Below are 26,518 nucleotides of genomic sequence, written 5' to 3'. Positions count from 1 at the left end.
AACTATTGAATATTTTCTTTCATTCCCTGATGATGCCGTAGAACGGCGAAAGCTTGGAATTAAAATGCAGTAGCTCAAGGCCTCAATTGAATCAATATATCTACCTAGTACAAGAGTTTACAAATCTAGCACAATGTAAATTCTAAGTACAGTCCGGTACAAAGTGAACTTTTTTAAAATAACGTCTTTATTGGGTTCGTAACAAAATGGACAGAACTGTCCGTCAGTGTGGAAGAGTCCGTAAGGTTAGGTTCGACCGTATACTATTCAACAACAGAAATCAGAACAGAAATTAAGTTTCTTGCATTTTGTCGTATGTAACGCTAACAGGCTCAATGCAATTACATGTACTCGGATTAACCTTTGTCTTTTATATACTGCAAGTATCAGCTGGTACTCTACTGCGACTATCTGCATAAACCCATAAGGATACTGTATCGTGTCTCATTCTTTCTCAACACAAATTAGACTAAACAGAAATTTCAAAAGCCACGGCAATAAGTCAAAGAACTCTGTCTTCCTTAGTTCTTTTTAAAACTCATACCGCCGTACAAGTAGCGTAAGGTCTCTACGTCAAATCTAGAATAGTGCTTACATGAACACAACTACAGCACAATAAACGCAAATTACGAACGAAAAATTGTCCTAAATGTAAGAAGGATTCTAACACGCTGTTCCGTGTGCGGTCAAAAGAAGAGTTATCTGATACAGAAGCATCAGATGACTCTGGAATACATTTGCGATGTCAGTATTTCAGCAAATTCAAACCGTCAAGGCGTCATTGATGAGTTTTCTCGCAGCTTTGACAGAATTGCCATCAGTATTACCGGCTAAACGGTCAAAATTGGAAGACGAACAAAACAAAACGAAAAGCTAACAAATGAATAACATCCTCGGAGACCCAGGGGCTGCTAGTCGGGACGATGCGATGTTTTCGGGCGAAAGTTTACTTCAAGAGCTTGTCTGCCCTTGAAGCAAACTTTCGCCCGAAAATATTGCTCGCCCGAAAACATCGCATCGTCCCGACTAGCAGCCCCTGGTCTCCGAGGATGAATGAATAATAGCTTGGAGAAAAGCGGGAATGTCAGTGGACTTACCGAAGGACGGACATTGGTTCTCCGGCGATGACTAACACTAAAAAGACTAAATTAAAATTCATCTTATCTACGAGAAATGGTTTCCCAAAATCAGAATACCTTTTTTGTATAATCCACCAAATATTTTCGCTCGTGTGCAATTGGTCTTAACGCGTCACGTGACTGAATATGGCCCAGCTAAAACTGGGGAATATCCGTGTGATATTCTCCAATTTTCAAAACCGCGCGTGTTGCAAAAAATATTCGAAGGATAATAAACACAATAGCTTTCACTTGAAGCGAAATATGGTCGGATATTTGTCCTTGGACATTATCTGTTCCTCAAAGCTCACAGTTTTCCTCGAGCTAAGCTCTCGGAAAACTTCGGTAGCTCTCGGAAAAACTGTTCGCTTCTCGGAACAGATTTTCGCGCCAAATGGAGGCTATTGTTTATATAGATATTCCTGTATTGATTAATTTTCATATCCGAAAGCTTTGCGAGAAAACGCGCACTTGACCAGTTACATGGAATGTTATTATAGTTAAAAATAATGCGTCACTGGGCTTAACAGATCTTGACAGTATTTTTGAGAACAATAAGAATTCTACTCGTGCTTTAAGGTCTTTAAGAGCTAAATTGAGTCTTTCAGCAATCCACTGAAGTTGACGCGCAGTCTGTAGCCCGTGTAGAGACTATCTCGTTTTCTGTGGCGTAATTGTTAATTACGAATCACGTACTTCTCCTTCTTTAAAATATGTGCGCAAGTAGAATCGAAAACAATAGTGGCAGGGTATTCTGCAGTTGCTCCTCAAATCCCTGCCGTTAGAGCGAAAACCTTAAATCAACAGCTAAACACAATAACTTTATCAAGTTAAATTTGTGTTTATGATGTGCAGCAGCGTTGAAGACAGTGATAATATTCCCTTTTCATCGAACAATTCATTATGGTAAAAATGCAGTTGGGAACAAGATCTTCTCATCTAATAAAAGTTTTAACTGTTTCTGTCAAATGTTAAAAAAAAAATACATAGTTTGTTTAAATAACCTTACATATATCTACAATCCCGCGCTTTTCATGAACTTGGCTCACCTGGAAGTGGTATCAAGTTTTGTAAGTAATTAGGCAAGGCCTGGTGAGCTAATCTGTTTCTTTCTTTTATTTTTTTGTCCGGAAAGACCTTTATTTTGATCCATGACGGGACGCACGGGGCTTCTACTGTAAGTACCGCGGAGAAATGGTAGGAAATTTTCCTAGCATTCCTTACATACTCTCACTAGGGTTCTTCGTCTTGCGGCCAGGGAAGTCAGGGAAGGCGTCTTATTATATGGCTAGCTCCGCGAGAGGGCAAGATGAAACAAATCCTGCGCCGTGATTGGCTACCCGAGCGGGCAAGATGGAGCTATCTTGCCCGCTCGGGACTACCCGCCGTGTCCCGCAAGAAAAATTTCCCGAAAGCCATATAATAAATCCTTTATTGACCAAGCTTGTTCGGCCAAGATGGCTGGATATTGGCCTCGTTCTTTTTTTGCGTGTTTATGGACCTCGACTCCGTCTCGGTCCATAAACACGCAAAAAAAGAACGAGGCCAATATCCAGCCATCTTGACCTCACACTTGGTCAATAACCTATATATAATCTGTTTCAGTGACATGTCGATGATATTAAATAAAAAATAAACCAGAAAGGGCCGATGGAATATGAGACAAGCTTTACAATGAAGTCACGATATTAATAGTGCTTTAAAAGTAAATAGTGCGTTCGACCCATTCCCGATGCTTTCAAATGATGGCGGACTCCACCAACGCCAATAATCTGGAACAAAACAAGGTCATTATATATCGGATCACGTCTAAACACACGTGAAGAAAGACTTGGGCAGGAAAAAAACGTGAGCGGACAAAACCGGGGAATGCCGATAAATCAAGTAATCCCCCAATAATGAACGAATTATACAACATGAACCTTTCTCTGCTTCTCCCCCTGAACCAAGTTCAGATCTACAAACTGAACTTAAAGATAACAAAGTGCCTACTAATGGTGTTGAGCGCGGCGAGCAGACGTAAATGTCTTGTTTACGCAATGAAAGCCATGACAATAAATTCTGAGCTTGCATCGAGATGCTTGTTCGGGCGTAAGGGAGCGTTTGATTAATCAATCTAACACAGATTTTAAGGAATAAAAACCCTTGGGGGGGGGGTACTCCCCTATATGGGCTATATAGGTATGTGCCGCGGCTATATAGGTATGTACACCTTCAAAAAATCATTCTACGTTGTGTCGGTTTTTGCTTTTGTATTCTTCATTTTATATGTAAAGCCGATTAGATCGCTATTGATCCAACGTATACCAGCAGGATCATCGTTCCGGTTGCTTGCTTAAACATTTTATAGTCGCGGGATAGGGTATGGTTTTTCGAGGTTCTCGATCCTTAAATAGGGTATCATTTTCGCCCATGTTGGCATAGTGTCCCGGTGTGATCCTTAGATAGGGTGCCTAAATTGTATCAGCTAAAGTAGCAGTGCGTAAACACCCAGTTAAGCGGAAAACAAATGATCTGTTAAAGTTTATTTTTATAAAGATTGCGTTTTTCCGTGGCGGTTAGTCGTTGTTTGGATCGTCACGCAACGTTTCTCACACCTCGCCCATTAGCCTGCGAACACTGACAGTTTTCCGGCGTGAAACAAAAAGCTTTAAAGAGGTGTTAAATCTAAAACAACTTGCTATTATTTTCTGCCTGGCAACATTCTATCACACATGATAGTTATTCCCTTTCTACTGCTCTGTTTCCAGATGAATTACTGCCACTTTGTCAGGGTCTCCAGGATGAGTGACCCCTCCTTCAAGGCCTGGTGGAGCTTGATTTAAATGAACGACAAAATACTGAAGCACTTCTGCCTAACCGTGAAAAAATTTCGCCTTAAGTTACCACTCCTGGTGGGAAAGAAGAAGTATACAAGTCGACGCTGGTGTCTGTATTGAATGAGGATCCTCACTTATCTCACGACAGGTATTATATTGACTTTTATTCTAGTTGATCTAGTTGGTCAGTAGAAGTAGCCCTTTTTTAGGCGTCACGGTTGTGTTATAAGTACAAAGTTAACTTTATAGCGTCACCTGAACAGCAGAATAATAATTACGTATGACACACCATTTGTAATTCTTTTGCTGCCTTGTTTGTTATAGATTGCAAAGGGTTCATCAACGCCAAGAATACCGAAATTCAGAAGGCGCACCACACCCTCAGAGAGGCGTGGGAGGCGCGGTGGCCTCATGGTTAGTGCGCTCGTCCCCGGATCGAGCGGTCCGGGTTCGAGCCCTGGCCGGGGACATTGTATTGTGTTCTTGGGTAAGACACTTTACTCTCACAGTGCCTCTCTCCACCCAGGTGTATAAATGGGTACCGGCGAACTTAATGCTGGGGGTAGTCCTGCGATGGACTAGCATCCCATCCAGGGGGGACTAGAAATACTCCTAGTCGCTTCATGCTACAGAAACCGGCATAAGCTCCGGCCTGATGGGCCACTTGCCTCGCATGCAGACTTTACCACACCCTCAGGATGCCGACAGTAGTAGAATTACTTTGTTCAATGACCATGTGGTATTGGACAGACGTAACAAATCATATGTGATCGGTAGCCTTGTCCGTCTTGTTCGTGTTGGAGACTATGGCCGCCAAGAGTACCAACGACTGGTCTCTTAGGATGACCCGAAGAAAGAAAGTGTCACGTGTTTTTTCCAAGCTTACAATCCGATCGGACAGAACGTTTTTGAGGTTACTAGGGCCAAGTTGCTAGAGTTTCCATTCAAAGACATCTTGACGCATGTGAACTTGGTGATTTCTGATGCAGCCGACACCCTTCTTATTCCCGAGGAGGAATACAGCGAAGTCAAAAAAAGTGTAGGGAAGGTATTCAGGCAACCCTGACCAAGGACTATCACGAACGCGTTAGAATCCCCCTCATCAAGCACGGCACACCAAGTGACAGTGGGAGCCACGTGCAGTATTATCATGCTCCGCAATTGAGGTTATTGTGTAGAAAATATCGCACAATTACCCAGCCGAGGGCAAAAAAACAAAAAAAAACGCAAGGAGAAACTTAGTACATGGAGCTACGATAGATTGTCAATGCTTTAGTAGACCATGTACGGCTACCAATGGCTTGGCCAATCGCTTGGCCAATGGCTCGTACACGCAACGAATCGTAAAAGTCTGTAAGTAACGACCTCCGAAAGAAGTGAACCCACCCCCCATCCCCTGAAAATAGAGGAACTAAGGTTCAAAAGTATAATTATTTTTCCAATCAATAACCTGAATAACGTACGATAAACTGATGACGATTCAGCTAGGGAAGGTATAGCTTACTCCAGGTGGCGTCATGAAGCGCCCTGATAAAACAAACCCCGCAAAATTTTCATCAAGTAACAAGAAGGTACTAACAGGACCTTGTCTTCAAATTGAAATTACTAAAATTGACAACTTTGCATCACTTTTAACAGGAACGCATAAAAAGAACGTTTAATCATATTGAAATTAAAAACTCGACCAGAGCAGTTAAATATTTATAAAGCAGGCTAACGTAGCAGTGCATCATGAACTGTAAAAATAGTTCAGTAAGGTATCTTCCATCACGGTCTGCAAATAAAGTGCCCACCCATGTGCCAACAACATAAATTTCAACTGGATCGAAGAATTTCTAAACGATTTATAAGAACTCAGTGTTTTTACCAATTACACCCACAGCCTTAAAGGAATACAGCCCTGTTCTCATAGTTTTAGGTGTAGGCCTCCCAACCAATGCCTACCTAACATTTTAAAGATGCTACTTTTAGCCCTCCCCCAAATCTACACAGGTGTATTTCACTTGTGGAAAACTATTGATTTGCACAGTGTTTGGGTGGGACATTCTCGCCCATATCAACTTTCTTTTCTCTCGTAAGTTCTCGCGCGTTTAGAGATGCGCCACACTCGCGTTTTAGGTGCAGGGATCCCAGCCAATTCTTACCTAACTTTTTCAAGATGCTACTTTTAGCCTTGCCCCAAATCTACACACGTGTATTTCACTTGTGGAAGTCTATCAATTTGGACAGTGCTTGGGTTGGAGATTCTTACCCATATCAACTTTCTTTTTTTTGGTAAGTTCTCTCACGTTTAGAAGTGCGTCACACTCGCGTTTTAGGTTCGGGAATCCCAGCCAATGCTTACCTAACTTTTTTGAAGATGCTACTTTTAGCCCTCCCCAAATCTACACACATTTATTTTACTTGTGGAAGTCTATCGATTTGGACAGTGCTTGGCTAAGAGATTCTCGCCAATATCAACTTTCTTTTCTCTCGTAAGTTCTCGCGCGTTTAGAGACGCGCCACACTTGCGTTTCAGGTGCGGGGATCCCAACCAATGCTTACCTAACTTTTTAAAGATGCTACTTTTCGCCTTGTCCCAAATCTACACACGTGTATTTCGCTTGTAGAAGTCTATCGATTTGGACAGTGCTTCGGTTGGACATTCTCGACCATATTAACTTTCTTTTCTCTTGTAAGTTCTCGCACGTTTAGAGATGCGCCACACTCGCGTTTTAGGTTCGGGAATCCCAACCAATGCTTACCTAACTTTTGTGAAGATGCTACTTTTAGCCCTTCCCAAATTTACACACGTTTATTTTACTTGTAGAAGTATATCGATTTGGACAGTGCTTGCCTGAGAGATTCGCGCCCATATCAACTTTCTTTTCTCTCGTAAGTTTTCGCGCGTTTAGAGATACGCCACACTCGCGTTTTAGGTGCAAGGATCCCAACCAATGCTTACCTAACTTTTTAAAGATGCTACTTTTAGCCTTGCCCCAAATCTACACACGTGTATTTCACTTGTGGAAGTCTATCGATTTGGACAGTGCTTGGATTGGACATTCTCGGCCATATCAACTTTCTTTTCTCTCGTAAGTTCTCTCACGTTTAAAGATTCGCCACGCTCGCGTTTTAGGTTCGGGAATCCCAACCAATGCTTACCTAACTTTTTTGAAGATGCTACTTTTAGCCTTCTAGAAATCTACACACGTTTATTTTACTTGTAGAAGTCTATCGATTTGGACAGTGCTTCGGTTGGACATTCTTGTCCATATCAACTTTCTTTTCTCTCGGGAGTTCTCGCGCGTTTAAAGATGCGCCACACTCGTGTTTTAGGTTCGGGAATCCCAACCAATGCTTACCTAACTTTTTAAAGATGCTACTTTTAGCCCTCCCCCAAATCTACACACTTGTATTTCACTTGTGGAAGTCTATCGATTTGGACAGTGCTTGGATTGGACATTCTCGACCATATCAACTTTCTTTTCTCTCGTAAGTTCTCGTGTGTTTAGAGATGCGCCACACTCGCTTTTTAGGTGCAGGGATCCCAGCCAATGCTTACCTAACTTTTTAAAGATGCTAAGTTTAGCCCTTCGCAAAAATCTACGCACGTGTATCTTACTTGTGGAAGGCTATGGATTAGGACAGTGCTTGGGTTGGACATTCTTACCCATATCCACTTTCTTTTCTCTCGTAAGTTCTCACGTGTTTAGAGATGCGTCACACTCGCATTTTAGGTGCAGGGATCCGAACCTATGCTTACGTAACCTTTTAAAGAAGCTGCTTTTACTCCTTCCCTAAATATACACACGTGTATTTCACTCGTGGAAGTCTATCGATTTGGATAGTGCTTGGGTGAGAGATTCTCGCCACTATCGTAAGTTTTCGCGCGTTTAGAGATGCGCCACACTCGCGTTTTAGGTTCGGGAATTGCAACCAATGCTTACCGAACTTTTTAAACATGCCACTTTTAGTCCTCCCCGAAATGTACACACGTGTATTTCACTTGTTGAAGTCTTTCGATTTTGGACAGTGCTTGGGTGAGAGATTCTCGCCCATATCAACTTTCTTTTCTCTCGTAAGTTCTTGCGCGTTTAGATATGCGCCACACTCGCGTTTTAGGTGCATGGATCCCAACCAATGCTTACCTAACTTTTTAAAGTTGCTACTTTTAGCCTTCTCCGAAATCTACACACGTGTATTTTTCTTGCGGAAGTCTATCAATTTGGACAGTGCTTAAGGTCGCTGAGACCAGGCTACGCTTAGCGTGATTTTGACCTACTGTGGGTCAATTTCCAGGAACTTGCGGTCGATATATCCGTGTCTTAGGGGCTCTAAACTAATTCGCGAAGACTTTGACTTTTAGTGAAATGGATAAGGGGAAAATTTTTGAACGCTTGGTTATGAGAAGTCTGGCCGAAATATAGCCACTTTGTGCCTAGAAAGTCGCCGAGACCGGGCTTTGCGAAGCGTGATTTTGACCTACTTTGAGTCAATTTCCAGGAAATTGGGCGATATTTCCGAGTCCCAGGGACTCTGAACTAACTCGAGAAGACTTTGGTTTTTAGTGAAATGGGCAGAGGAAAAATCTTTAAACACTTCGTTATGAGCAGTCTGGCCGAAATATAGCCACTTAGTGACTAGAAAGTCGACGAGACCGGTCTACGAAAGCGTGATTTTGACCAACTTTGGGTCGATTTTCAGGAACTTGAGCTGTATTTTCGAGTCCCAGGGACTCTAAACTAATTCGAGAAAACACGCGAGTAAAAAAAAGATATAAATGGGCGAGAATCTTTAACCCAGGCATTGTCCTAAGCGACAGACTTCCACAAGTAAATACACGTGTGTAGATTTGGAGGAGGGCTAAAAGTAGCACCTTTAGAAAGTTAAGAAAGCATTGGCTAAGACCCGCGCACCTAAATCGCGAGTGTGGCGCATCTCTAAACGCGGGAGAACCTACGAGAGAAAAAAAAGTTGATATAGGCGAGAATCTCTGACCCAAGCACTGTCCAAATTCATAGACTTCCACAAGTGAAATACACGCGTGTAGATTTGGAGGAGTGCTAAAAGTAGCACCTTTAGAAAGTTAGGTAGGTATTTGTTGGGATACCTGCACCAAAAACGCGAGTGTGGCGCATCTCTAAACGCGCGAGAACTTATGGGAGAAATGAAAATTAATATAGGCGAGAATATTCAAACTAAGCACTCTCCAAATTGATAGACTTCCACAAGTGAAATACACGTGTGTAGATTTGGGGGAGGACCAAAACTAGCATTTTTTAAAGAGCCTCGTAACCACAGTTTGGGATCCCCACAAAAAAAAGAAAAAAAAAAACGCAAGTCTTCCACATCGCTTTACGTGCGAAAACACGCGAGTGAAACAAGGATATAAATGGGCGAGATTCTTTAACCCAAGCATTATCCAAAGCGACAGACTTCCACAAGTGAAATTCACGTGTGTAGACTTGCAGGAGGGCTAAAAGTACCATCTTTAAAAAGTTGAGAAAGCATTGGTTGGGATCCCGGCACCTAAGACGCGAGTGTGGCGCATTTCTAAATGTGCGAGAAATTACGAGAGAAAAGAAAGTTCATATGGGCGAAAATCTCCAAACCAAAGACTGTGCCAATCGATAGTTTTCCACAAGTGAAATACACGCGTGTAGATCTGGGGGAGGGCTAAAGGTAGCATCTTTAAAAAGTTAGGTAAGCATAGGTTGGGCTCCCTGCACCTAAAACGCGAGTGTGGTGCATCTTTAAACGCGCGAGAACACGCAGGGGAAAAGAAAATTGACATGGGAATGAAAATCTAACCCAAGCACTGTCCAAATCGATTGACTTCCATAAGTGAAATACACTTGTGTAGATTTGGGGGAGGGCCAAAACTAGCATTTTAATTTTAACAGGCCTTGTAAGCATAGTTTGGAATCCCCAAACAAAGCATTGTCCAAAGCGACAGACTTCCACAAGTAAAATAAACGTGTGTAGATTTGGAGGAGGGCTAAAAGTAGCACCTTTAACAAGTTAAGAAAGCATTGGCTGGGATCCGCGCACCTAAATCGCGAGTGTGGCGCATCTCTAAACGCGGGAGAACCTACGAGAGAAAAAAAAAGTTGATATAGGCGAGAATCTCTGGCCCAAGCAATGTCCAAATTCATAGACTTCCACAAGCGAAATACACGCGTGTAGATTTGGAGGAGTGCTAAAAGTAACACTTTTAAAAAGTTAGGTAAGCATTGGTTGGGATCCCCGCACCTAAAACGCGAGTGTCGCGCATCTCTAAACGCGCAAGAACTTACGAGAGAAGGGAAAGTTGATAGTGGCGAGAATCTTTCACCCAAGCACTGTCCGAATCGATAGACTTCCACAAGTGAAATACACGTGTGTAGATTTGGGGGAGGGCTAAAAGTAGCATCTTTAAAAAGTAAGGTAAGTATACGGTTAGGATCCCCCCACCTAAAACGCGAGTGTGGGGCATCTCTAAACGCGCGAGAACTTATGGGAGAAATGAAAATTAATATGGGCGAGAATATTCAACCTAAGAACTGTCCAAATCAATAGACCTTTACAAGTAAAATACACGCGTGTACATTTGGGGGAAGGCTAACATTAACATCTTTAAAAAATTAGTTAAGCAATGGTTGGGATCCCCGCACCTGAAACGCGAGTGTGGCGCATTTCTAAGTGCGCGAGAACACGCGGGAGAAAAGAAAATTGACATCGGAAAGAATATCTAACCCAAGCACTGTCCAAATCGATAGACTTCCACAAGTGAAATACACTTGGGTAGAATTGGAGCAGGGCCAAAACTAGCATTTTTAAAGAGCCATGTAACCATAGTTTGGGATCCCCACACAAAAAACGCGAGTGTGCCGCATTGCTAAACGCGCGAAAACACGCGAGTGAAAAACAGCTATAAATGGGCGAGAATCTTTAACCCAAGCATTGCCCAAAGCGACAGATATCTCCAAGTAAAATACTTACGTGTGTAGATTTGGGGGAGGGCTAAAAGTAGCATCTTTAAAAAGTTAGGTGAGGATTGGTTGTGATACTCACACCTAAAACGCGCCTGTGGCGCCTCTCTAACGCGCGAGAACCTACTAGAGAAATGAAAGTAAATATTGGCGAGAATATTCAACCTAAGCACTGTCAAAAAAGATAGACTTCCACAAGTGAAATACACTTGTGTAGATTTGGGGAAGGGCTAAAAGTAGCATTTTTAAAAAGCTAGGTAAGCATTGGTTGGGATCTCCGCACCTAAAATGCGATTGTGGCGATTCTTTAAACGCGCAAGAACTTACGAGAGAAAAGAAATTTGATAGTGGCGAGAATCTCTCATCCAAGCACTTTCCAAATCGATAGACTTCCACAAGTAAAATACACGTGTGTAGATTTGGGGAACGGCTAAAAGTAGCATCTTTAAAAAGTTAGGTAAGCATTGGTTGGGATCCCCGCACCTAAAACGCGAATGCGGCGCATCTCTAAACGTGCGAGAAGTTACGGGAGAAATGAAAGTTAATTTCGGCTAAAATATTCAACCCAAGGACTGCCCAAATCGATTGACTTCCACAAGTGAAATACACGTGTGTAGATTTGGCGAAGGGCTAAAAGTAGCACCTTTAAAAAGTTAGGTAAGCATTGGTTGGGATCCCCGCTCCTAAAACGCGAGTGTGGCGCATCTCTAAACGCGCGAGAACTTACGGGAGAAATGAAAGTTAATATGGGCGAGAATATTTAACCTAAGAACTGTCCAAATCGATAGACTTTTACAAGTGAATTACACGTTTCTAGATGTGGGGGAGGGCTAAAAGTAGCATCTTTAAAGAGTTAGGTAAGCAATGGTTGGGATCCCCGCACCTGAAACGCGAGTGTGGTGCACCTCTAAATGTACGAGAACACGCGGGAGAAAAGAAATTTGACATGGGAAAGAATATCTAACCCATGTCACGCACTGTCCAAATCGATAAACTTCCACAAGTGAAATACACTTGTGAAAATTTGGGGAGGGCCAAACTAGCATTTTTAAACAGCCTCGTAAGCGTAGTTTGGGATCCCCACACAAAAAACGCGAGTGTGCCGCATCGCTAAACGCGCGAAAACACGGGAGTGAAAAAAAAATATATAAATGGGCGAGAATTTTTAACCCAAGCATTGTCCAAAGTGACAGACTTCCACGAGTAAAATACACGTGTGTAGATTTTGGGGAGGGCTAAAAGTAGCACCTTTCAAAAAGTTAGGTAAGCATTGGTTAAGATCCCTGCACCTAAAATGCAAGTGTGGCGCCTCTCTAAACGCCCGGGAACTTACCAGGGAAAAGAAAGTTGATATCCGAGAGAATCTCTCACCCAAGCACTGTCCAAATCGAAAGACTTCCACAAGTGAAATACTTGTGTGTAGATTTGAGAGAGGGATAAAAGTAGCATCTTTAAAACGTTAGGTAAGCATTCGTTGGGATCCCGGCACCTAAAACGCGAGTGCTGCGCATCTCCAAACGCGCAAGAACTTACGAGAGAAAAGAAAGTGTATATAGCGGCGAGAATCTCTCACCCAAGCAATGTCCGAATCGATAGACTTCCACAAGTGAAATACACGTGTGTAGATTTGGGGGATGGCTAAAAGTAGCATCTTTAAAATGTTAGGTAAGTATTGGTTGGGATCCCCGCACCTAAAACGCGAGTGTGACGCATTTCTAAACGCGCGAGAACTTACGAGAGAAAAGAAAGTTGATATGGGCGAAAATTTCTCACCCCATGAGGGGACGCAAATGAAATGACTTCTACGGTAATTATCTCTTCCTGGTGTTTTTTTTGTTGTTGTTTTTTGTTTTTAAATTCTATGAGAACAGGGCTGTGTTCCTCTAAGGCTGTGGGTGTAATTCGTAAAAACACTGAGCTCTTATAAATCGTTTAGAAATTCTTCAATCCAGTTCAAATTTTTGTTGGTGGCACATGGGTTGGCACGTTTTATGTAGACCGTGATGTAAGATACCTTAAACTATTTTTACTGTTCATGATGCACTGCTACGTTAGTCTGCTTTATAAATATTTAACTGCTCTGGTCGAGTTTAATTTCAATTTGATTAAACGTTCTTTTTATGCGTTCCTGTTAAAAATGATGCAAAGTTGTCAATTTTAGTAATTTCAATTTGAAGACAAGGTCCTGTTAGTACCTTCTTGTTACTTGATGAAAATTTTGCGGGGTTTGTTTTATCAGGGCGCTTCATGACGCCACCTAGAGTAAGCTATACCTTCCCTAGCTGAATCGTCATCAGTTTATCGTACGTTATTCAGGTTATTGATTGGAAAAATAATTATACTTTTGAACCTTAGTTCCTCTATTTTCAGGGGATGGGGGCTGGGCTCACTTCTTTCGGAGGTCGTTACTTACAGACTTTTACGATTCGTTGTGTGTACTAGCCATTGGCCAAGCCATTGGCCAAGCCATTGGCCAAGCCATTGGCCAAGCCATTGGTAGCCGTGCATGGTCTACTAAAGCACTGACAATCTATCGTAGCTCCATGTACTAAGTTTCTCGTCGCGCTTTGTTATTTTTTGCCCTCGGCTGGGTAATTGTGCGATATTTTCTACACAATAACCTCAATTGCCGAGCATGATAACGCTGCACGTGGCTCCCACTGCCAACGACATACTCAGACAAGAATTCCAGATCATCTGGGTTTTTATTTCTTAAGATCTGTGTTAGATTGATTAATCAAACGCTCCTTTACGTCCGGACAAGCATCTCGATGCAAGCTCAGAGTTTATTGTGATGGCTTTCATTGGATAAACAAGACATTTACTTCTGCTTGCCGCGCTCAACATCCATTCAAAGGCACTTTGTTATCTTTAAGTTCAGTTCGTAGATCTGAACTTGGTTCAGGGGGAGAAGCAGTGGAAGGTTCATGTTGTGTAATTCATTCATCATTGCGGGATAACTTGACTTATCGGCATTCCCCGGTTTTGTCCGCTCACTTTTTTTTCCTGCCCAAGTCTTTCTTCACGTGTGTTTAGATGTGATCCGATATATGATGGCGTTGTTTTGTTCCAGATCATTGGTGTTGGTGGAGTCCGCCATCATTTGAAAGCATCGGGAATGAGTCGAACGCACTATTTACTTTTAAAGCACTATTAATATCGCGACTTCATTGCAAAGCTTATTTCATATTCCATCGGCCCTTTCTGGTTTATTTTTTATTTAATATCATCGACATGTCACTGAGACAGATTATGACGCCTTCCCTGGCCGCAAGGCGAAGAACCCTAGTGAGAGTATATAAGGAATGCTAGGAAAATTTCCTACCATTACTCTGCGGTACTTCCAATAGAAGTTCCGTGCGTCCCGTCATGGATGACTGCGACATCACCTGTTGACAGCTCAAATCAGTCAAACGTTCTCGTGTGATTTGAGTATGGGCTGCTAGTCTGGGAAAAGCCTATTATTTTTTTCGGGTAAATGGTTATACGTCATACGCTTTCAAGCTAGGTCCTTAATACGTTTGTTACATCACTTTCTGCACAAGACAGAAATAGATTGAGCTAGATTGACTGCAAATTAAGGGTATGGGACTTACTATTAACAGAATATTTCAAATAGACTGACAACGTTGTAATTACGTAAAATAAGACCCTGAAAATAGCTGTTAGGATCAACTTTTTCTAAAACGTTAACTCAGATCACTGATTGTAGATTTAACTACCCCTTAACAGCTTCATCTCCTTTTAAAACAGCTAGAACATCCTCAGAATCGTCTCTAAGTAACCTGAAACACAGTATGTTCACAAAGTCCGCCTTTTAGAACTTCGAATTAATGGTTTGAACCGATAAACGATCAATGTCCCCCAAATGGGTACTTCCCAAGACCGGCTATTGTTTGGTTCCCTACTTGCATCCTGTCTTCATGAATCAAATGAAATATTTTGATGTGCCAAGCTGTTACCATAGCCGTACCCTTTCTTTAGAACTCATGAAGCATTCGTTCAGATATACGCTCAAAATAAGTTTAGCGAGCAAATTGAAATGCGAGAATTCTAAGGGCGAAAAGCTGGGAAAATAATATGGCTTGTTTAAGAGGATGTGCAGTTGAAAAGGATGACCAAAGTATAGATAGCGGTTGTGGAGAAAGCGACATTAATACGACCTTAAGTTTTTTGGCACCTATCGTTATTGTCGGGACGTAGTTCGAACTCAAATGGTTTTTCGAAAAATAGTTGGAAATTATGAGCTTTTGAATGATGCTTTTAGAAAAATGAAACATTTAACAAAATAAACGAACATTTGAAGTTTCGCTCGATATTTACCGAAATTTTTTTTTTATAAATGGACGCCTTTGATGCTAAACTGTACTGTAAGTTCTGCTGTGTTCATTAACTTGAGCTGCAGGTGGTCACCTGCAAACTAAAACAGCATAGCAACTATTTACTCCTTATTCGATAAGTTTACTTTTATGAACCATTTAATTGGCCTGGGAGAACTTGGCAACGATTGAAGATTTTTCTCCAGCAATGTTATTAGCTTATTATCTTTATGCAAATCCTGTTACTATTCTTAGATATATTAAACTCAGCGTTTGTTGTATGACTGGGTAAATTAATCCATTTGCGATTGGTCGAGATCGCTCTGGTCAAATTATCGTTAATTTTTAATTTTTAATTTGCACATTAAAGTGCGCGCGTTCCTATTTTCTCAGTCGTTTTATAAATGGGCAATCATGTGAAAGCTCGAGCAATGAGAAATTTACCCTTGCGCTCGTGCGAATTTTTGAATACTTTACTCGTAATGTAAATCATTAATTGCACTCACATACAAACGATTACATACCAAACGGGTGACAAAGATGAACAAGCTTAATTTCTATTGTTTTGCAAAACTGCCCCATTGTTGTCCACTATTTACGTAGAATTTTAATATACCAAAATTGGGCTTGTGCCATATATTTGTAAAGAAACAAAATTGGGGTCACTTCTTGAGAAGCACTCTTCGTTTCTGGTCTGGAATAATCTTCACCTTGCTTATCCTTAATCTCTTCAGAATTGCCGCCTAAATGGCAGCGTCTACATTTTTTTCTGTAAATGTTTTGACGCTGTTTTTTGCGACCTGGGCCTGTTCTGAAGGTGAGCTAATTTAGCTTGACTGTGTCTGTTTATATAGGTTTTTAAGACTTATGTCAAATTGGCCATTTCATTGTTGCCGTTTTAAAAGATTAGCAGCAAAAAGTTAGTTTCTAGATTTTTATGCAAAATTCTTGCCCTGACCAGTGACTTCCAAGTGTTCCAAAAACTATAACTGTTTATGTGGGGGTTCTAAAATTGCGCTTTGTATGCAAAAATTAAAACCATAACTGATGATAATAAACTTTTCCAGTAGGTAAACATAAAATTTTGTTACGAAACAGCTTTAACTCGTAAATAGATTAGTTTTCGTAAATTAAAAGAGAAACAAAAAAATATTCAACTCTAGCAAGCGAATTGTCCTAGACTATTACGAGAATTTCCTCACCAAAACTGAACCATTTATTCCCAGAACAGCATGAAACATTTACTAGAGTTGTTATCCTATGTGTGCGCTTCGTAATACTCTCAGAAATGCCTCTAATAACGGAACCAGTTTAATATAACTGACTTTACTTTATTTGCGTTAGAATTGCTTCGCGTTTTCTGAATCACATTCTGACTACACAAAGCTTGCTCATACTGTTTTGTGTTATAGTAAAAGACATTTTCCCTCTGTTTCGGGCTAAGAAATTTAGGTCACTATGAGTGTTAATCCGAAGTTATAATTACGTATTTTCATGATTAAACGCAAGAACCCAAATCAACATATCTTTCTTTAAAAGAACGCCGCGCTGACTATTCGCTGCATCGGGGTTAACTTGCCACCGGGGCTTTCGATAAACCCGATATTTACCCAACCGTGTGCTGGTTTCATACGGCTTATGACTACCCTGCTATTTCAGCTATTTCGTGAGCCAACAAAACGAATCAATTTGGCGTACGTACTCAACACTACACTCCGTGTCAAAATTGATGGATAATCTCAAAGATGAAAGACAATTTTAAAAGAAAAACACAACACTCTTAACTTAAACAAAATATGTTTCTGCAGATGCTTCTGCCATCGTCATCTTATCATCCTACTATCTTCATGTTCATCTTATGTTCAATTTACAATGAAGATGAAAGAAGCACTTGCCGAAACGTATATGTTTGTTAAACTTAAAGTGCACCTAACCCCCCAATTTTTTTTCGCTAAGATGAATTTACATGTTATTTGAAATACTACTGCGAACAAATTTTGGATTCGGTTAAATCCTCGATTTTCTTTGCCCCGACGAAATCTCGAAAATAGCCCCAAAACACCGCCATTTTGTTTCACGACCGAGTTTGAGGAGAATGGGTCCAGCGGCTGTTGTCACGTCTACCCGGGAAGGTCGAATATCTCACGTCCTCTCATTTCCTTCGGGATGGTGCGATACACATTCAAAAAGTGCGCAGAAATGCCTTCCAGAAGTGCTATCGGCTGTTGAAGCAATATCCCAGATCTGAAAAAAGATATCCTGTACAATTTACTGGCGATGATCGGTCAATGGAACAATAAAGACATAAACGATGGTTGATTTTGTCGAACTGAAACAAGCGAACTGAGTCTGTGAGAACCATTGAAGAACTCTCACTGGAATTTGTTCCGCAGACTTTCAAACGCTATTTTCAAAATTTTCTGCTTAGAGCCAACCAGCAATTTGTCGAAATACTACTGACAACCTATTGCTGGTTTTCAGTGTCACGCAATTCAAAATAGATCAAAATAAAAATCAAAACCGGTCAATAGAATAAGTCCAGAATCTGGGAAATGAAAGAAGGTAAATATGCAAAGACTCTCGCCAAAATTCTGGTCACAGCAATTTTTCTTATGCGAGATACGCGGAGAATTTTTTTACCCAAATTTATAGAGATTTGTATGGAGACGCCATGCTGGTGCCCATCCGTATGGGCACCAACATGGCGGCCGGAAACTAACAGAAACATCTGTCACTGAGTTTTGCTACAAAAGAGTTCAAGGAACCGTCTAAAACTTTAAAATAATACTTTTTCTAAGACATGAACTGTTCAGATAGCCAAGTTCCCCGAAATTAGTCACTTTTTTAAGCATTTTTAAGTTGATGTGATGTCTTGCGGGACTTTATCAACTAAATAAATGTAGATGTAGATGTAGATCATGACAGCTCTCTAGGCCGTCATATAAATGCCGCTTCACGCAAAAGCTTAGAAATTCAAGCGTACTGTATCACAAAACCAAGAACCCATTCGGAGCGAAAATTTGTATGAATATTAGTTTTCAGCTGCTCTTATACATCATTAAAGTAAAATCTCAGGAAGATCAATAGTTTTGTAGTTCGAATTTTAGTGACGTCATGTGAAAACCAGCTATATCTTCCAGTCCCGCAGTATTTATAAAATAGCCGGCAAAGTTGAGAGATCAATCATGATCAAGAAGCGTTACGACCAAATATACTGATGTGTAAATAGGTCGCAACTGTACGCCGCCAACCAGCACTTATTTCTCTTTCTATTTAGATAAAAGTCGAAGATTAATCCTTTAGAATTACATGATAACAAAATTGTTACACTCATAGAGTTTTTCGAAGGTTTGGAAATCAGCAGTGCGATAAACATTCTATACAATAGAGTCGAAAATATGACCGCGTAACATTATCTGCGGACCGCTTGGGGAACACATCCGACGAATTTTACTGCAAACTTTGAGAAAAATTTACATTGGTTATTTGGAGTTACGACTTAAAACTTGTGACAATGTGAAATCGGTAATTGTATGAAATGTTTCCTTCCGCCTTTGCTTCCCGCAGCTTCAAAAATACAGTTCCAAACAATTCTGCGATTTTCAATCGATCGAAGCCAGTGTTTTAGAGGTCATCAAGTCTCGTAAAACTGCAATACTTACGTCGCTCTTATAAACATGAAGCATTCCAGAAAGTAAAACACAAACTGGATTTAATCGAACAATCATACCTTGACAAAATACATTCTCGCTAAGGGCAAATATAAACGGGCTATAAACGTGTTTTTCTTTGAAGATATTATTGACATTATTATGGGCTTAGATACTTGCAGAGTTCTAAAGTTTACCGCAACCGAGGCAGACAGATATTTAGAGCATCACGTGATACGGTCGATATTTGTGGATGACAATGACTTTTGTCAAATGAAGTGTTATGTGGAACAAACATGTTTATCGTACAATCTTGGAGCGATGGAGTCTGGGGGCAAGTTTTTATGTGAGCTGAGTGACTCAGATCATTATGAACATCCGGAAGATTTGGTATTCAAGAAAGGCTTCTCGTATCACCCAGCGGTAGTAAGTATACTATTAAAATACTAACCAACTGAATCGAGAGAAGATTGAAAAGGGTTATTTATTATATATACTAAGTGTGTTTACAATTAGTAAAGTGTGCTGCTGTTAAAATGCACTCTAATGAAAACCTCTGGACGCGGAATGGTCGAGCAGTTCAGGGCACTGGATTTGAAATCTGGAGCTCTCTGATTCAGTTTGACCGATATTCTTCAGTCGGTCGCGCTTTGTCAATATTGTCACTAGTAAATGGCTACACCTCCTACCAGTTAAGATTCTTAACCAATTTATATTTGTAGATGTTATTTGGCTGATAAGCTATTGATAATTTTTGTTTTCGTTTTAGCAGTATCCTTAAATTAACGGCAAGGCTAAAAAAAAAATGACGCCTTAGATAAAACTGGCATTTTACGGTGTACCCTAATATTTTTTTTTTAGATCCTAATAATTTTACCTTTTTGCATAATTGCTCAAATCTTGAAGAGTGTGTATATGTGACACATCTATAAAATGATATTCGGTAAATTAACATTATAAACCACCGTTTGTAAAAGGAAAATTTATCCCGCTTGTATATCAAAGTTAAGGATAACGAAAAACAAACTGTGTATATCGACAAAACACTTCTTCCCCTTTGCAACTGTTTTGAATTTTCTATTCACTAAACCCCTTATAAGCCAGACTTGTATTAATGGCTTAAGTCAGTTCTCCTAATTTGTTATCAACAGAAGTTGTGTGGTGATATCTCTTGTCCTCCGGCTGCCTCCTGTGTAGCCAATCAACAAGGGCTCCGCTGCGTATGTCCATCTCATTGGCCTGAAATACAAAACTGCGAAAAAGGTGTGTAAATAAGAAAACGGGCTTTTGGTTTATTAACGTATCAGTTGACGTATCACAGTCAAATGTGACTTATTTCAGGGTAGTGAATGTTAACAGGAATTGGGAGTTGTGCATACTGATCATGAAAAGCCATCTTGCTATTCAAAATCCGTGTCACTCGTTCTCAATCATATCCACCTTATATTTCTTTCTGTTTATTTTCATCTCTTTGAGACTGAATTTCAGTTCGTTTCCCTGTATTACTGTGTTTTTACTGGGCCATAACTCTGTGTATTCCAAAAAAAAAAAAAAAAAGAAAAATTTAACATTCAAGTTACAAGTCACAGCGTGATCGATAGATTGCTAGTCAGTTAGTGAATTAATATTTATAGCTTTGGTCTGATAGAGATAAAAAGCTTAAGAGAAATGTAGAGGCCAATACTGAACATAATTTCATGCAGAAAATATTTTTTAATTGTAGATTCTGATGAATGTCTCTTTGGATCACATGACTGTTCCGCTGACGCTTTCTGCAGAAACACTCTGGGTACATTCACCTGTACTTGTAAGACAGGATTTTCTGGAGATGGCAAAATATGTCAAAGTAAGAGCCGTTCATTGTTTTTTTAGAGACAGATATATAAACCTGTTATTTTAACCTTGATATTCGACTTTATGCACAGTTAAAAGTGAAAAATGAAAGGCCTAGATCAAGCAGGCGTTATTATTAAAACAAAAGGCGTGTTACTGCGTGCCTTATTTGACTTTATTTATTTATCGAAATTCCCTAGTTCCTCCATTCATACTCACGCTAATAATGCATGAAAACATGGGAAAACACATACGTGGGAAAGGGAAGGGGATGGCGGGCATGCCGGCGTGTTTAAACAACTGGAACTAAGGACAGTAAACCAGGAGTTGCAAATTACTTCACATCTGACATGGGGGTGTTCAATGTTGTTATTGTAGTTTTTAGTTCGTCTGTTCGAGATGATGAATGATTCCTATCAGACCGAAGTAGCGAAAGTTGACCCTTTTATTACTTTTGACATGTTCCTGAGACAATTCCTAACTATGTATTATTTTACGCTTACCCAGATATAGATGAATGTGCAACAGGAAGTAATGACTGTCACGTGGACGCCACGTGCACAGACACTGAAGGGAGCTATAATTGCATGTGCAATGATGGTGTGATCGGCGATGGAGTTTCATGCATAGGTCAGCGGCAATAGATAGTCATCGTGTTTTTATCTGCCATGTAGCCTAAACAACACCTATTGTTGTAATAAAAAAAAGAAGAAAAAAGGAAGTAAAAACTCAAGTGATCATATGAATATGAGTCCAATCAAGGATTTACCAGTGATGTTTGAAAATTCTCTCAAAATTGCACAAACTTGTTGGCGAGTGCAAAGTGAAAGAATTTTTTCAAACATCGCGAGTAGGGTAGATCCTTGATCGCTCGGGCTTTCAAACAATTACTCACACATTACATAATTACGAACGTGCGCTCGTTAGTTTGCACCACAGAACAAATTAAGAGTTAACTATAAATAATTATTGGCCTCCTCTCAGCCAATCACAATAGAGTAATTTTCTCTGTCATTTAATAAATGTAAAAGCCGATTTTACTTTTTTCTCTTTAAAGGATTTCCCTTCCATTGGACTCTCGATGGACCTGATCCATTTGTAAGGTAAGAAGAACAAAGTCTATACCCTAAAACCTGTGAGCAGGCTCTAGAGTTTTGATATTTTACATGGTTTCTTTGAAAAATATATTCTGTTATGGTCTCTTTTTTAGGACTATTCCTCCGATTCACTGTTATCTTCAGCTAGTAAATCCGCCAAAACCTCTTTAGTACAGTCATCATATTTTCTATTTGTTGGCTCCTTGTAGTGAAACTGGGTTCTCAGATCAGGATTTGGGAAATTAAAGCAATGGCAAAATTGCGAAATGAAATCTACCTGTATGTAGTTTCTATGGAATCGCGAATAAATACGCGCACAAAACAGTTATCGAATTTAAAATTAGTAAGAATGTCAAGAATATCTGTAGTGCATTTACAAAACTGATTAGATAGAGTAGGGTCACTTTGTGAGCAGTTCATCCCTGAGTCAAAACAGTGCCGTTTCGTTGCCTAACAAAACAAAATCTTCTCTTAGAAATTAAGATTCAAGTTGGTAGCAAATTACACGTTGCCAGAGTCTTTTTACGGTAGTTTGGTCACAAGAAGTAATGAAGAGGAACTCATTCGCTGATGAAATTATTACTTCACTTTCTTGACGTCCCTGAACAGCCTGTACAATGGAGCGTCGTACACAGCCATCGACGGCTTAACAACCCTGTACCTGGATGGAGGCTTTGGGTACGCAGAAACCCCAGCAATCCCAATCCAGACGATTAGCTTCAGTATCCTGTGCTGGATTAAGACTTTAAGCCTTCCTGGACATCCCGTCAACATCTACTCTGATTGGAGCGCACCTTTTCAGTTTAGGCTTGGCATAATCTCTGAAAAACTTTGCATAAACCTTCGTCGAGCCAGCCATTCTAAAGACAATAAGGACATTGTGTACTTCTGCAAGCGGTGAGGTTGTTAGAAATGCTAGTACATACATACAAAGACCTTTGCTGATTTACACAGTGTGAGAAACACCATTCACTCATTATGTTCTTGTTGTTCCTTTATTTCTGGTCCCATGTCAAGAGGTATCATCATCAATACATGGATGCACGTTGCGTTCACATGGAGCCGCAAGAACCGAGTCGGGAAACTCTACATAAATGGGGTCAAAATAGGCGAACGAACAACTGCATGGTCACAAGACACCTTAGATCTGAACCCTACTGGTCACACAGTGTTCGACATTGGGCTGAAACGGGATAACATGAATCAAAGCACATTTCATGGATATCTAAGAGATCTTATGGTGATTGACTCTGCGATCTCTGAGAGAGAGGTGGATGAAATTTTTGTGCAGAGCATCAAATGAATCAAAATTGGATCACAATAACCACAGAAAAAGCAAGGGAAAGCGGTGAAAACAATACAGACCACACCTTTTGTAACAACTTCACAAGTGGATTTACATAAACCAACTGGTGACTTAGCGTGGATGGGGATTTGTGTATATTGGACATGACTGGGATCCTTTTGAAATATAGTAAAAATCTGCAACTCTTTTAGTCTTATAACCAGGAGCCATAATCGGGGACGGAGACCGTAAGCCTTGGGATCCGCGCGTACCTATGATATGGGACAATTTTTCTATTTTTAGAACAAATTGCGCCATCCTGACGTCATATATCCGCGCGGATCCACGCACATGTCGGGGGCTCTCGCGGGGATGTTGTCACGTTGCGTGATTAAATGGTGAGAGTTGAGACACCTTGCGAAATTATCTTGCATATTTTTCACGGCGATGGCAGGGAATGAGGCAGGGAATACGAACCAGGGCGCTTATATGTAGCTTTATGCTCTGAGCTTATGGAAAAGGTGGGTTTTTCAGGGTCGAAAACAAGACTTCAATCTCGCGCTGGGAATGAATAATAATAAGATCTACTCGCGCTAGTTGTAAGCTTACGCGTATGTTTTTGCGTTTGTTCTGACCTACTCAGGGTATCGAGTTAATTTGTGAGTTTCTCAGACAATGGTTAATCATAACCAAAACCTGTTTTGATGGTTTCTTATTGTTTCTACTTGTTTGGTGAGTTTGCAAAAGTTTTTGAAAGGAAAGTCTGACGTGTACAATTAGCTCATTTGCATAGTGCAGCTCGTGCACTTTGAAGTCCGAGTCGGTGTTTTCGATTGTCAACAAATCTTGACAAAGATTTCTTTAGTTTCTTTTGTGCTGAGATGCTGCAACAAATTTCACGAACGCAAAAAAGGCTACTAACATCATGTGTGTTTCTTCAACATAAGCATAGTGAAGTTTTACACTGCGAAAATGAAAATAGACAAGAAGTTTTGATAATTCGATCAACAAAATCGAAATCGTTATTCGAAGTTGATTAAAGAAAACGTCATCGTAACTTTGCTGATTATTTCTGCTTTATTCACATATTTTCAGCGTAGCTTTTGATATGTTCTCAAACATTTATCAATCTTAAAGATATTTAAAAACTATAGAGTTATTGTTTGAGTTCGATGTACGCTTTCACACGAAAGTGCGGCGGAAGTACAATTTGTCATGTTTACTGACTGTACAAAACATGCATCGGCGGGCGCTCTCATTCATCGACAACAGAGAATTTACTGGATTTTTACACGAATAAAACTGAGCAGTATCTACGGACGTAACGTTTTTGGGCCTTGATGAAACATCAAGCGTTGCTTACAATTCAGGCGAACCTCAAACTGACCAAACTAGCAATTATTTTGTTTTACTTTTCAGTCGCGATAGACTGGCAATTAAATTCCTCGCAAGCGTGTGGCAAGAGGAGCTAGGAAACTATGATGTCCTGAAGCTCTGCTATATCAAAATATATGCAGCTAGTTTTTTGCTGTGTAATGGAAAAGCTGTTAATCTTCAACATATGTGAAATTTAAAGTGGAGTAATGTACAGCTCATGTAAAAGAAGCATCCGTCGGAACACAACTTGGTCAGCGATATACGTATATAAGCTTAACGCGGAACATTAAATTCGACACTGTCTTACTTCACTCAAACTGGAGCAGCTTACGACGAAAATACTTAAGAAAAATTCCAACAGACGTAAACGCGTTGAGTTGTGGGCCAAAAACATGAAAAATTTCGGGAATTTCGGACGCCATTTCCCCCCGCGTGACATCCACAAAATTCCTCGCAGCATGTACGCGCGTGTGCCGCAGACGATGGCGCAATTTGTTCTAAAAATAGAATTATTGTCCCATATCATGGAGACAACCCCAATACTAGAAATGGCGCGCGCTTACGGTCTCCGTCCCCGATTATTGCTCCTGCTATAACCTAACTATTTCCTTAAGTTTGAGCTTCTCGATTTTATTTAGCTTGTAAATAGGGTTCCTTGTGGGCTACAGGATACAGAGCGAGTCGATTCTCCGAGTCTCCGCACTCCATTCTTCCCTCTCCGCTCTACATTTTTTCTCAATGCTATTAACCACTTGAGAGCGTTCTCTCGAGCAGGAAGGTGTTGGGTTATAAGTTACAACGAATAACTAGATTTTTATTTCAGGAACGAAGCGACTTGCGGACTTAATAATAAAGAGAAACGGTAGGAACGGGACCTGATATTCATGATTATTAATAGTTTATTTACGAGTGCCTCTGTTTCGAAACCTTTCATATGAAAATGAGCTTGATTTGCGTGAAGATGAACCTGTAGGCGGAAGACATGAATGGTTTCGATTGAAGACTTGTTTTCACACAGAGGCACAAGGCAACTCGGAAATGGCCTATTGGATTGCTTGTCAGCCATTTTCCAGAAATCCATCAGCGTTCGTGTTTATCCGAGTATCAGACCTCAGTGTATGTACTACATACGTTTCTTTTATTTATTTATTTATTAATTAAATAATAATTTTTTGTGGCATATCTGTAAAGTAACTGATGTAGTTATTTCAACTAAATCATATAGCTAAGCGTATGTTCAAACTTAAATAAAGTATTGTATCAGGATTCATAATTTATTATGGCTCCTGATTGTATTGAATTGTATTAGCTTACATTATCCCCACGAGTTCTCTTAACACACGCAGGAAACGCCAGTGAATACTTGAAAGCGATTGAATCCACGCAGAAAGTAGCGAGTGCCATAAATTTGACTCGCGACACTTCAAGTTATTATAAGGTATCGCCGTTATAGGCTACTTTATTCGTCCCAAAAGGTAGGAACTATTAAAAAGTTAAATTAATTTAAAAATTCTATGTGCAACTCAATTAATTGATTAATAATTAACTTATTAACAATTAATCAATTATTTATATGTAGATCGATTGATAGAATAGAAATAGCAAAAGAAAAAAACTATTAAGGTTACCGTAAACCTTCGCGGGTGTCCTTAGCGAAAAAAATATTACCGCGCTGTCTTAAAGACAACCACTACAAATTATATGTCAATGCAAAGGTTATAGAATGCTCTATTCGATAAAAATTGTTTTGCCTCAATTTTTTTTAATCATAAGGCGAGCGCGACCTAAAAGCGCGAAACGACCGACGTTCCATTGAGCGAATTTATCGGGTATCAAACTCGACCGCATCAACAAAGCTACTACATTATATCATTCACGAGGCATCAATCATCAAAACCGTGTGAGGGTTTGTCGATATTCCTATTGGTTGTTTTGCAAAATTTCTGTCAAGTTTGATGTCCAAAAATACAGCGACACGTTTTACGACGAAGGCCATTGCAGGAGATCAATTTTGAAAAACGCAAATCCCCCACACGGTTTTGATGATTGATGCCTCGTGAATAATAT

At 40.2% G+C, this 26,518-nt stretch overlaps 1 protein-coding gene across 1 annotated transcript in view; it reads right to left on the bottom strand.

The window, feature by feature from the left end:
- Positions 1-26,518, bottom strand: part of LOC145488560 (uncharacterized) — a 73,985-nt gene that overhangs the window by 591 nt on the left and 46,876 nt on the right. The gene's annotated exons all lie outside the window — the stretch shown is intronic.

The sequence above is a fragment of the Orbicella franksi genome, chromosome 1, assembly GCF_964199315.1.
Source record: "Orbicella franksi chromosome 1, jaOrbFran1.1, whole genome shotgun sequence".
Classification (NCBI taxonomy): Eukaryota; Metazoa; Cnidaria; class Anthozoa; order Scleractinia; family Merulinidae; genus Orbicella; species Orbicella franksi.
Note: the sequence above shows the minus strand (reverse complement) of the source record. Positions and strands in the feature narration are given on the sequence as shown.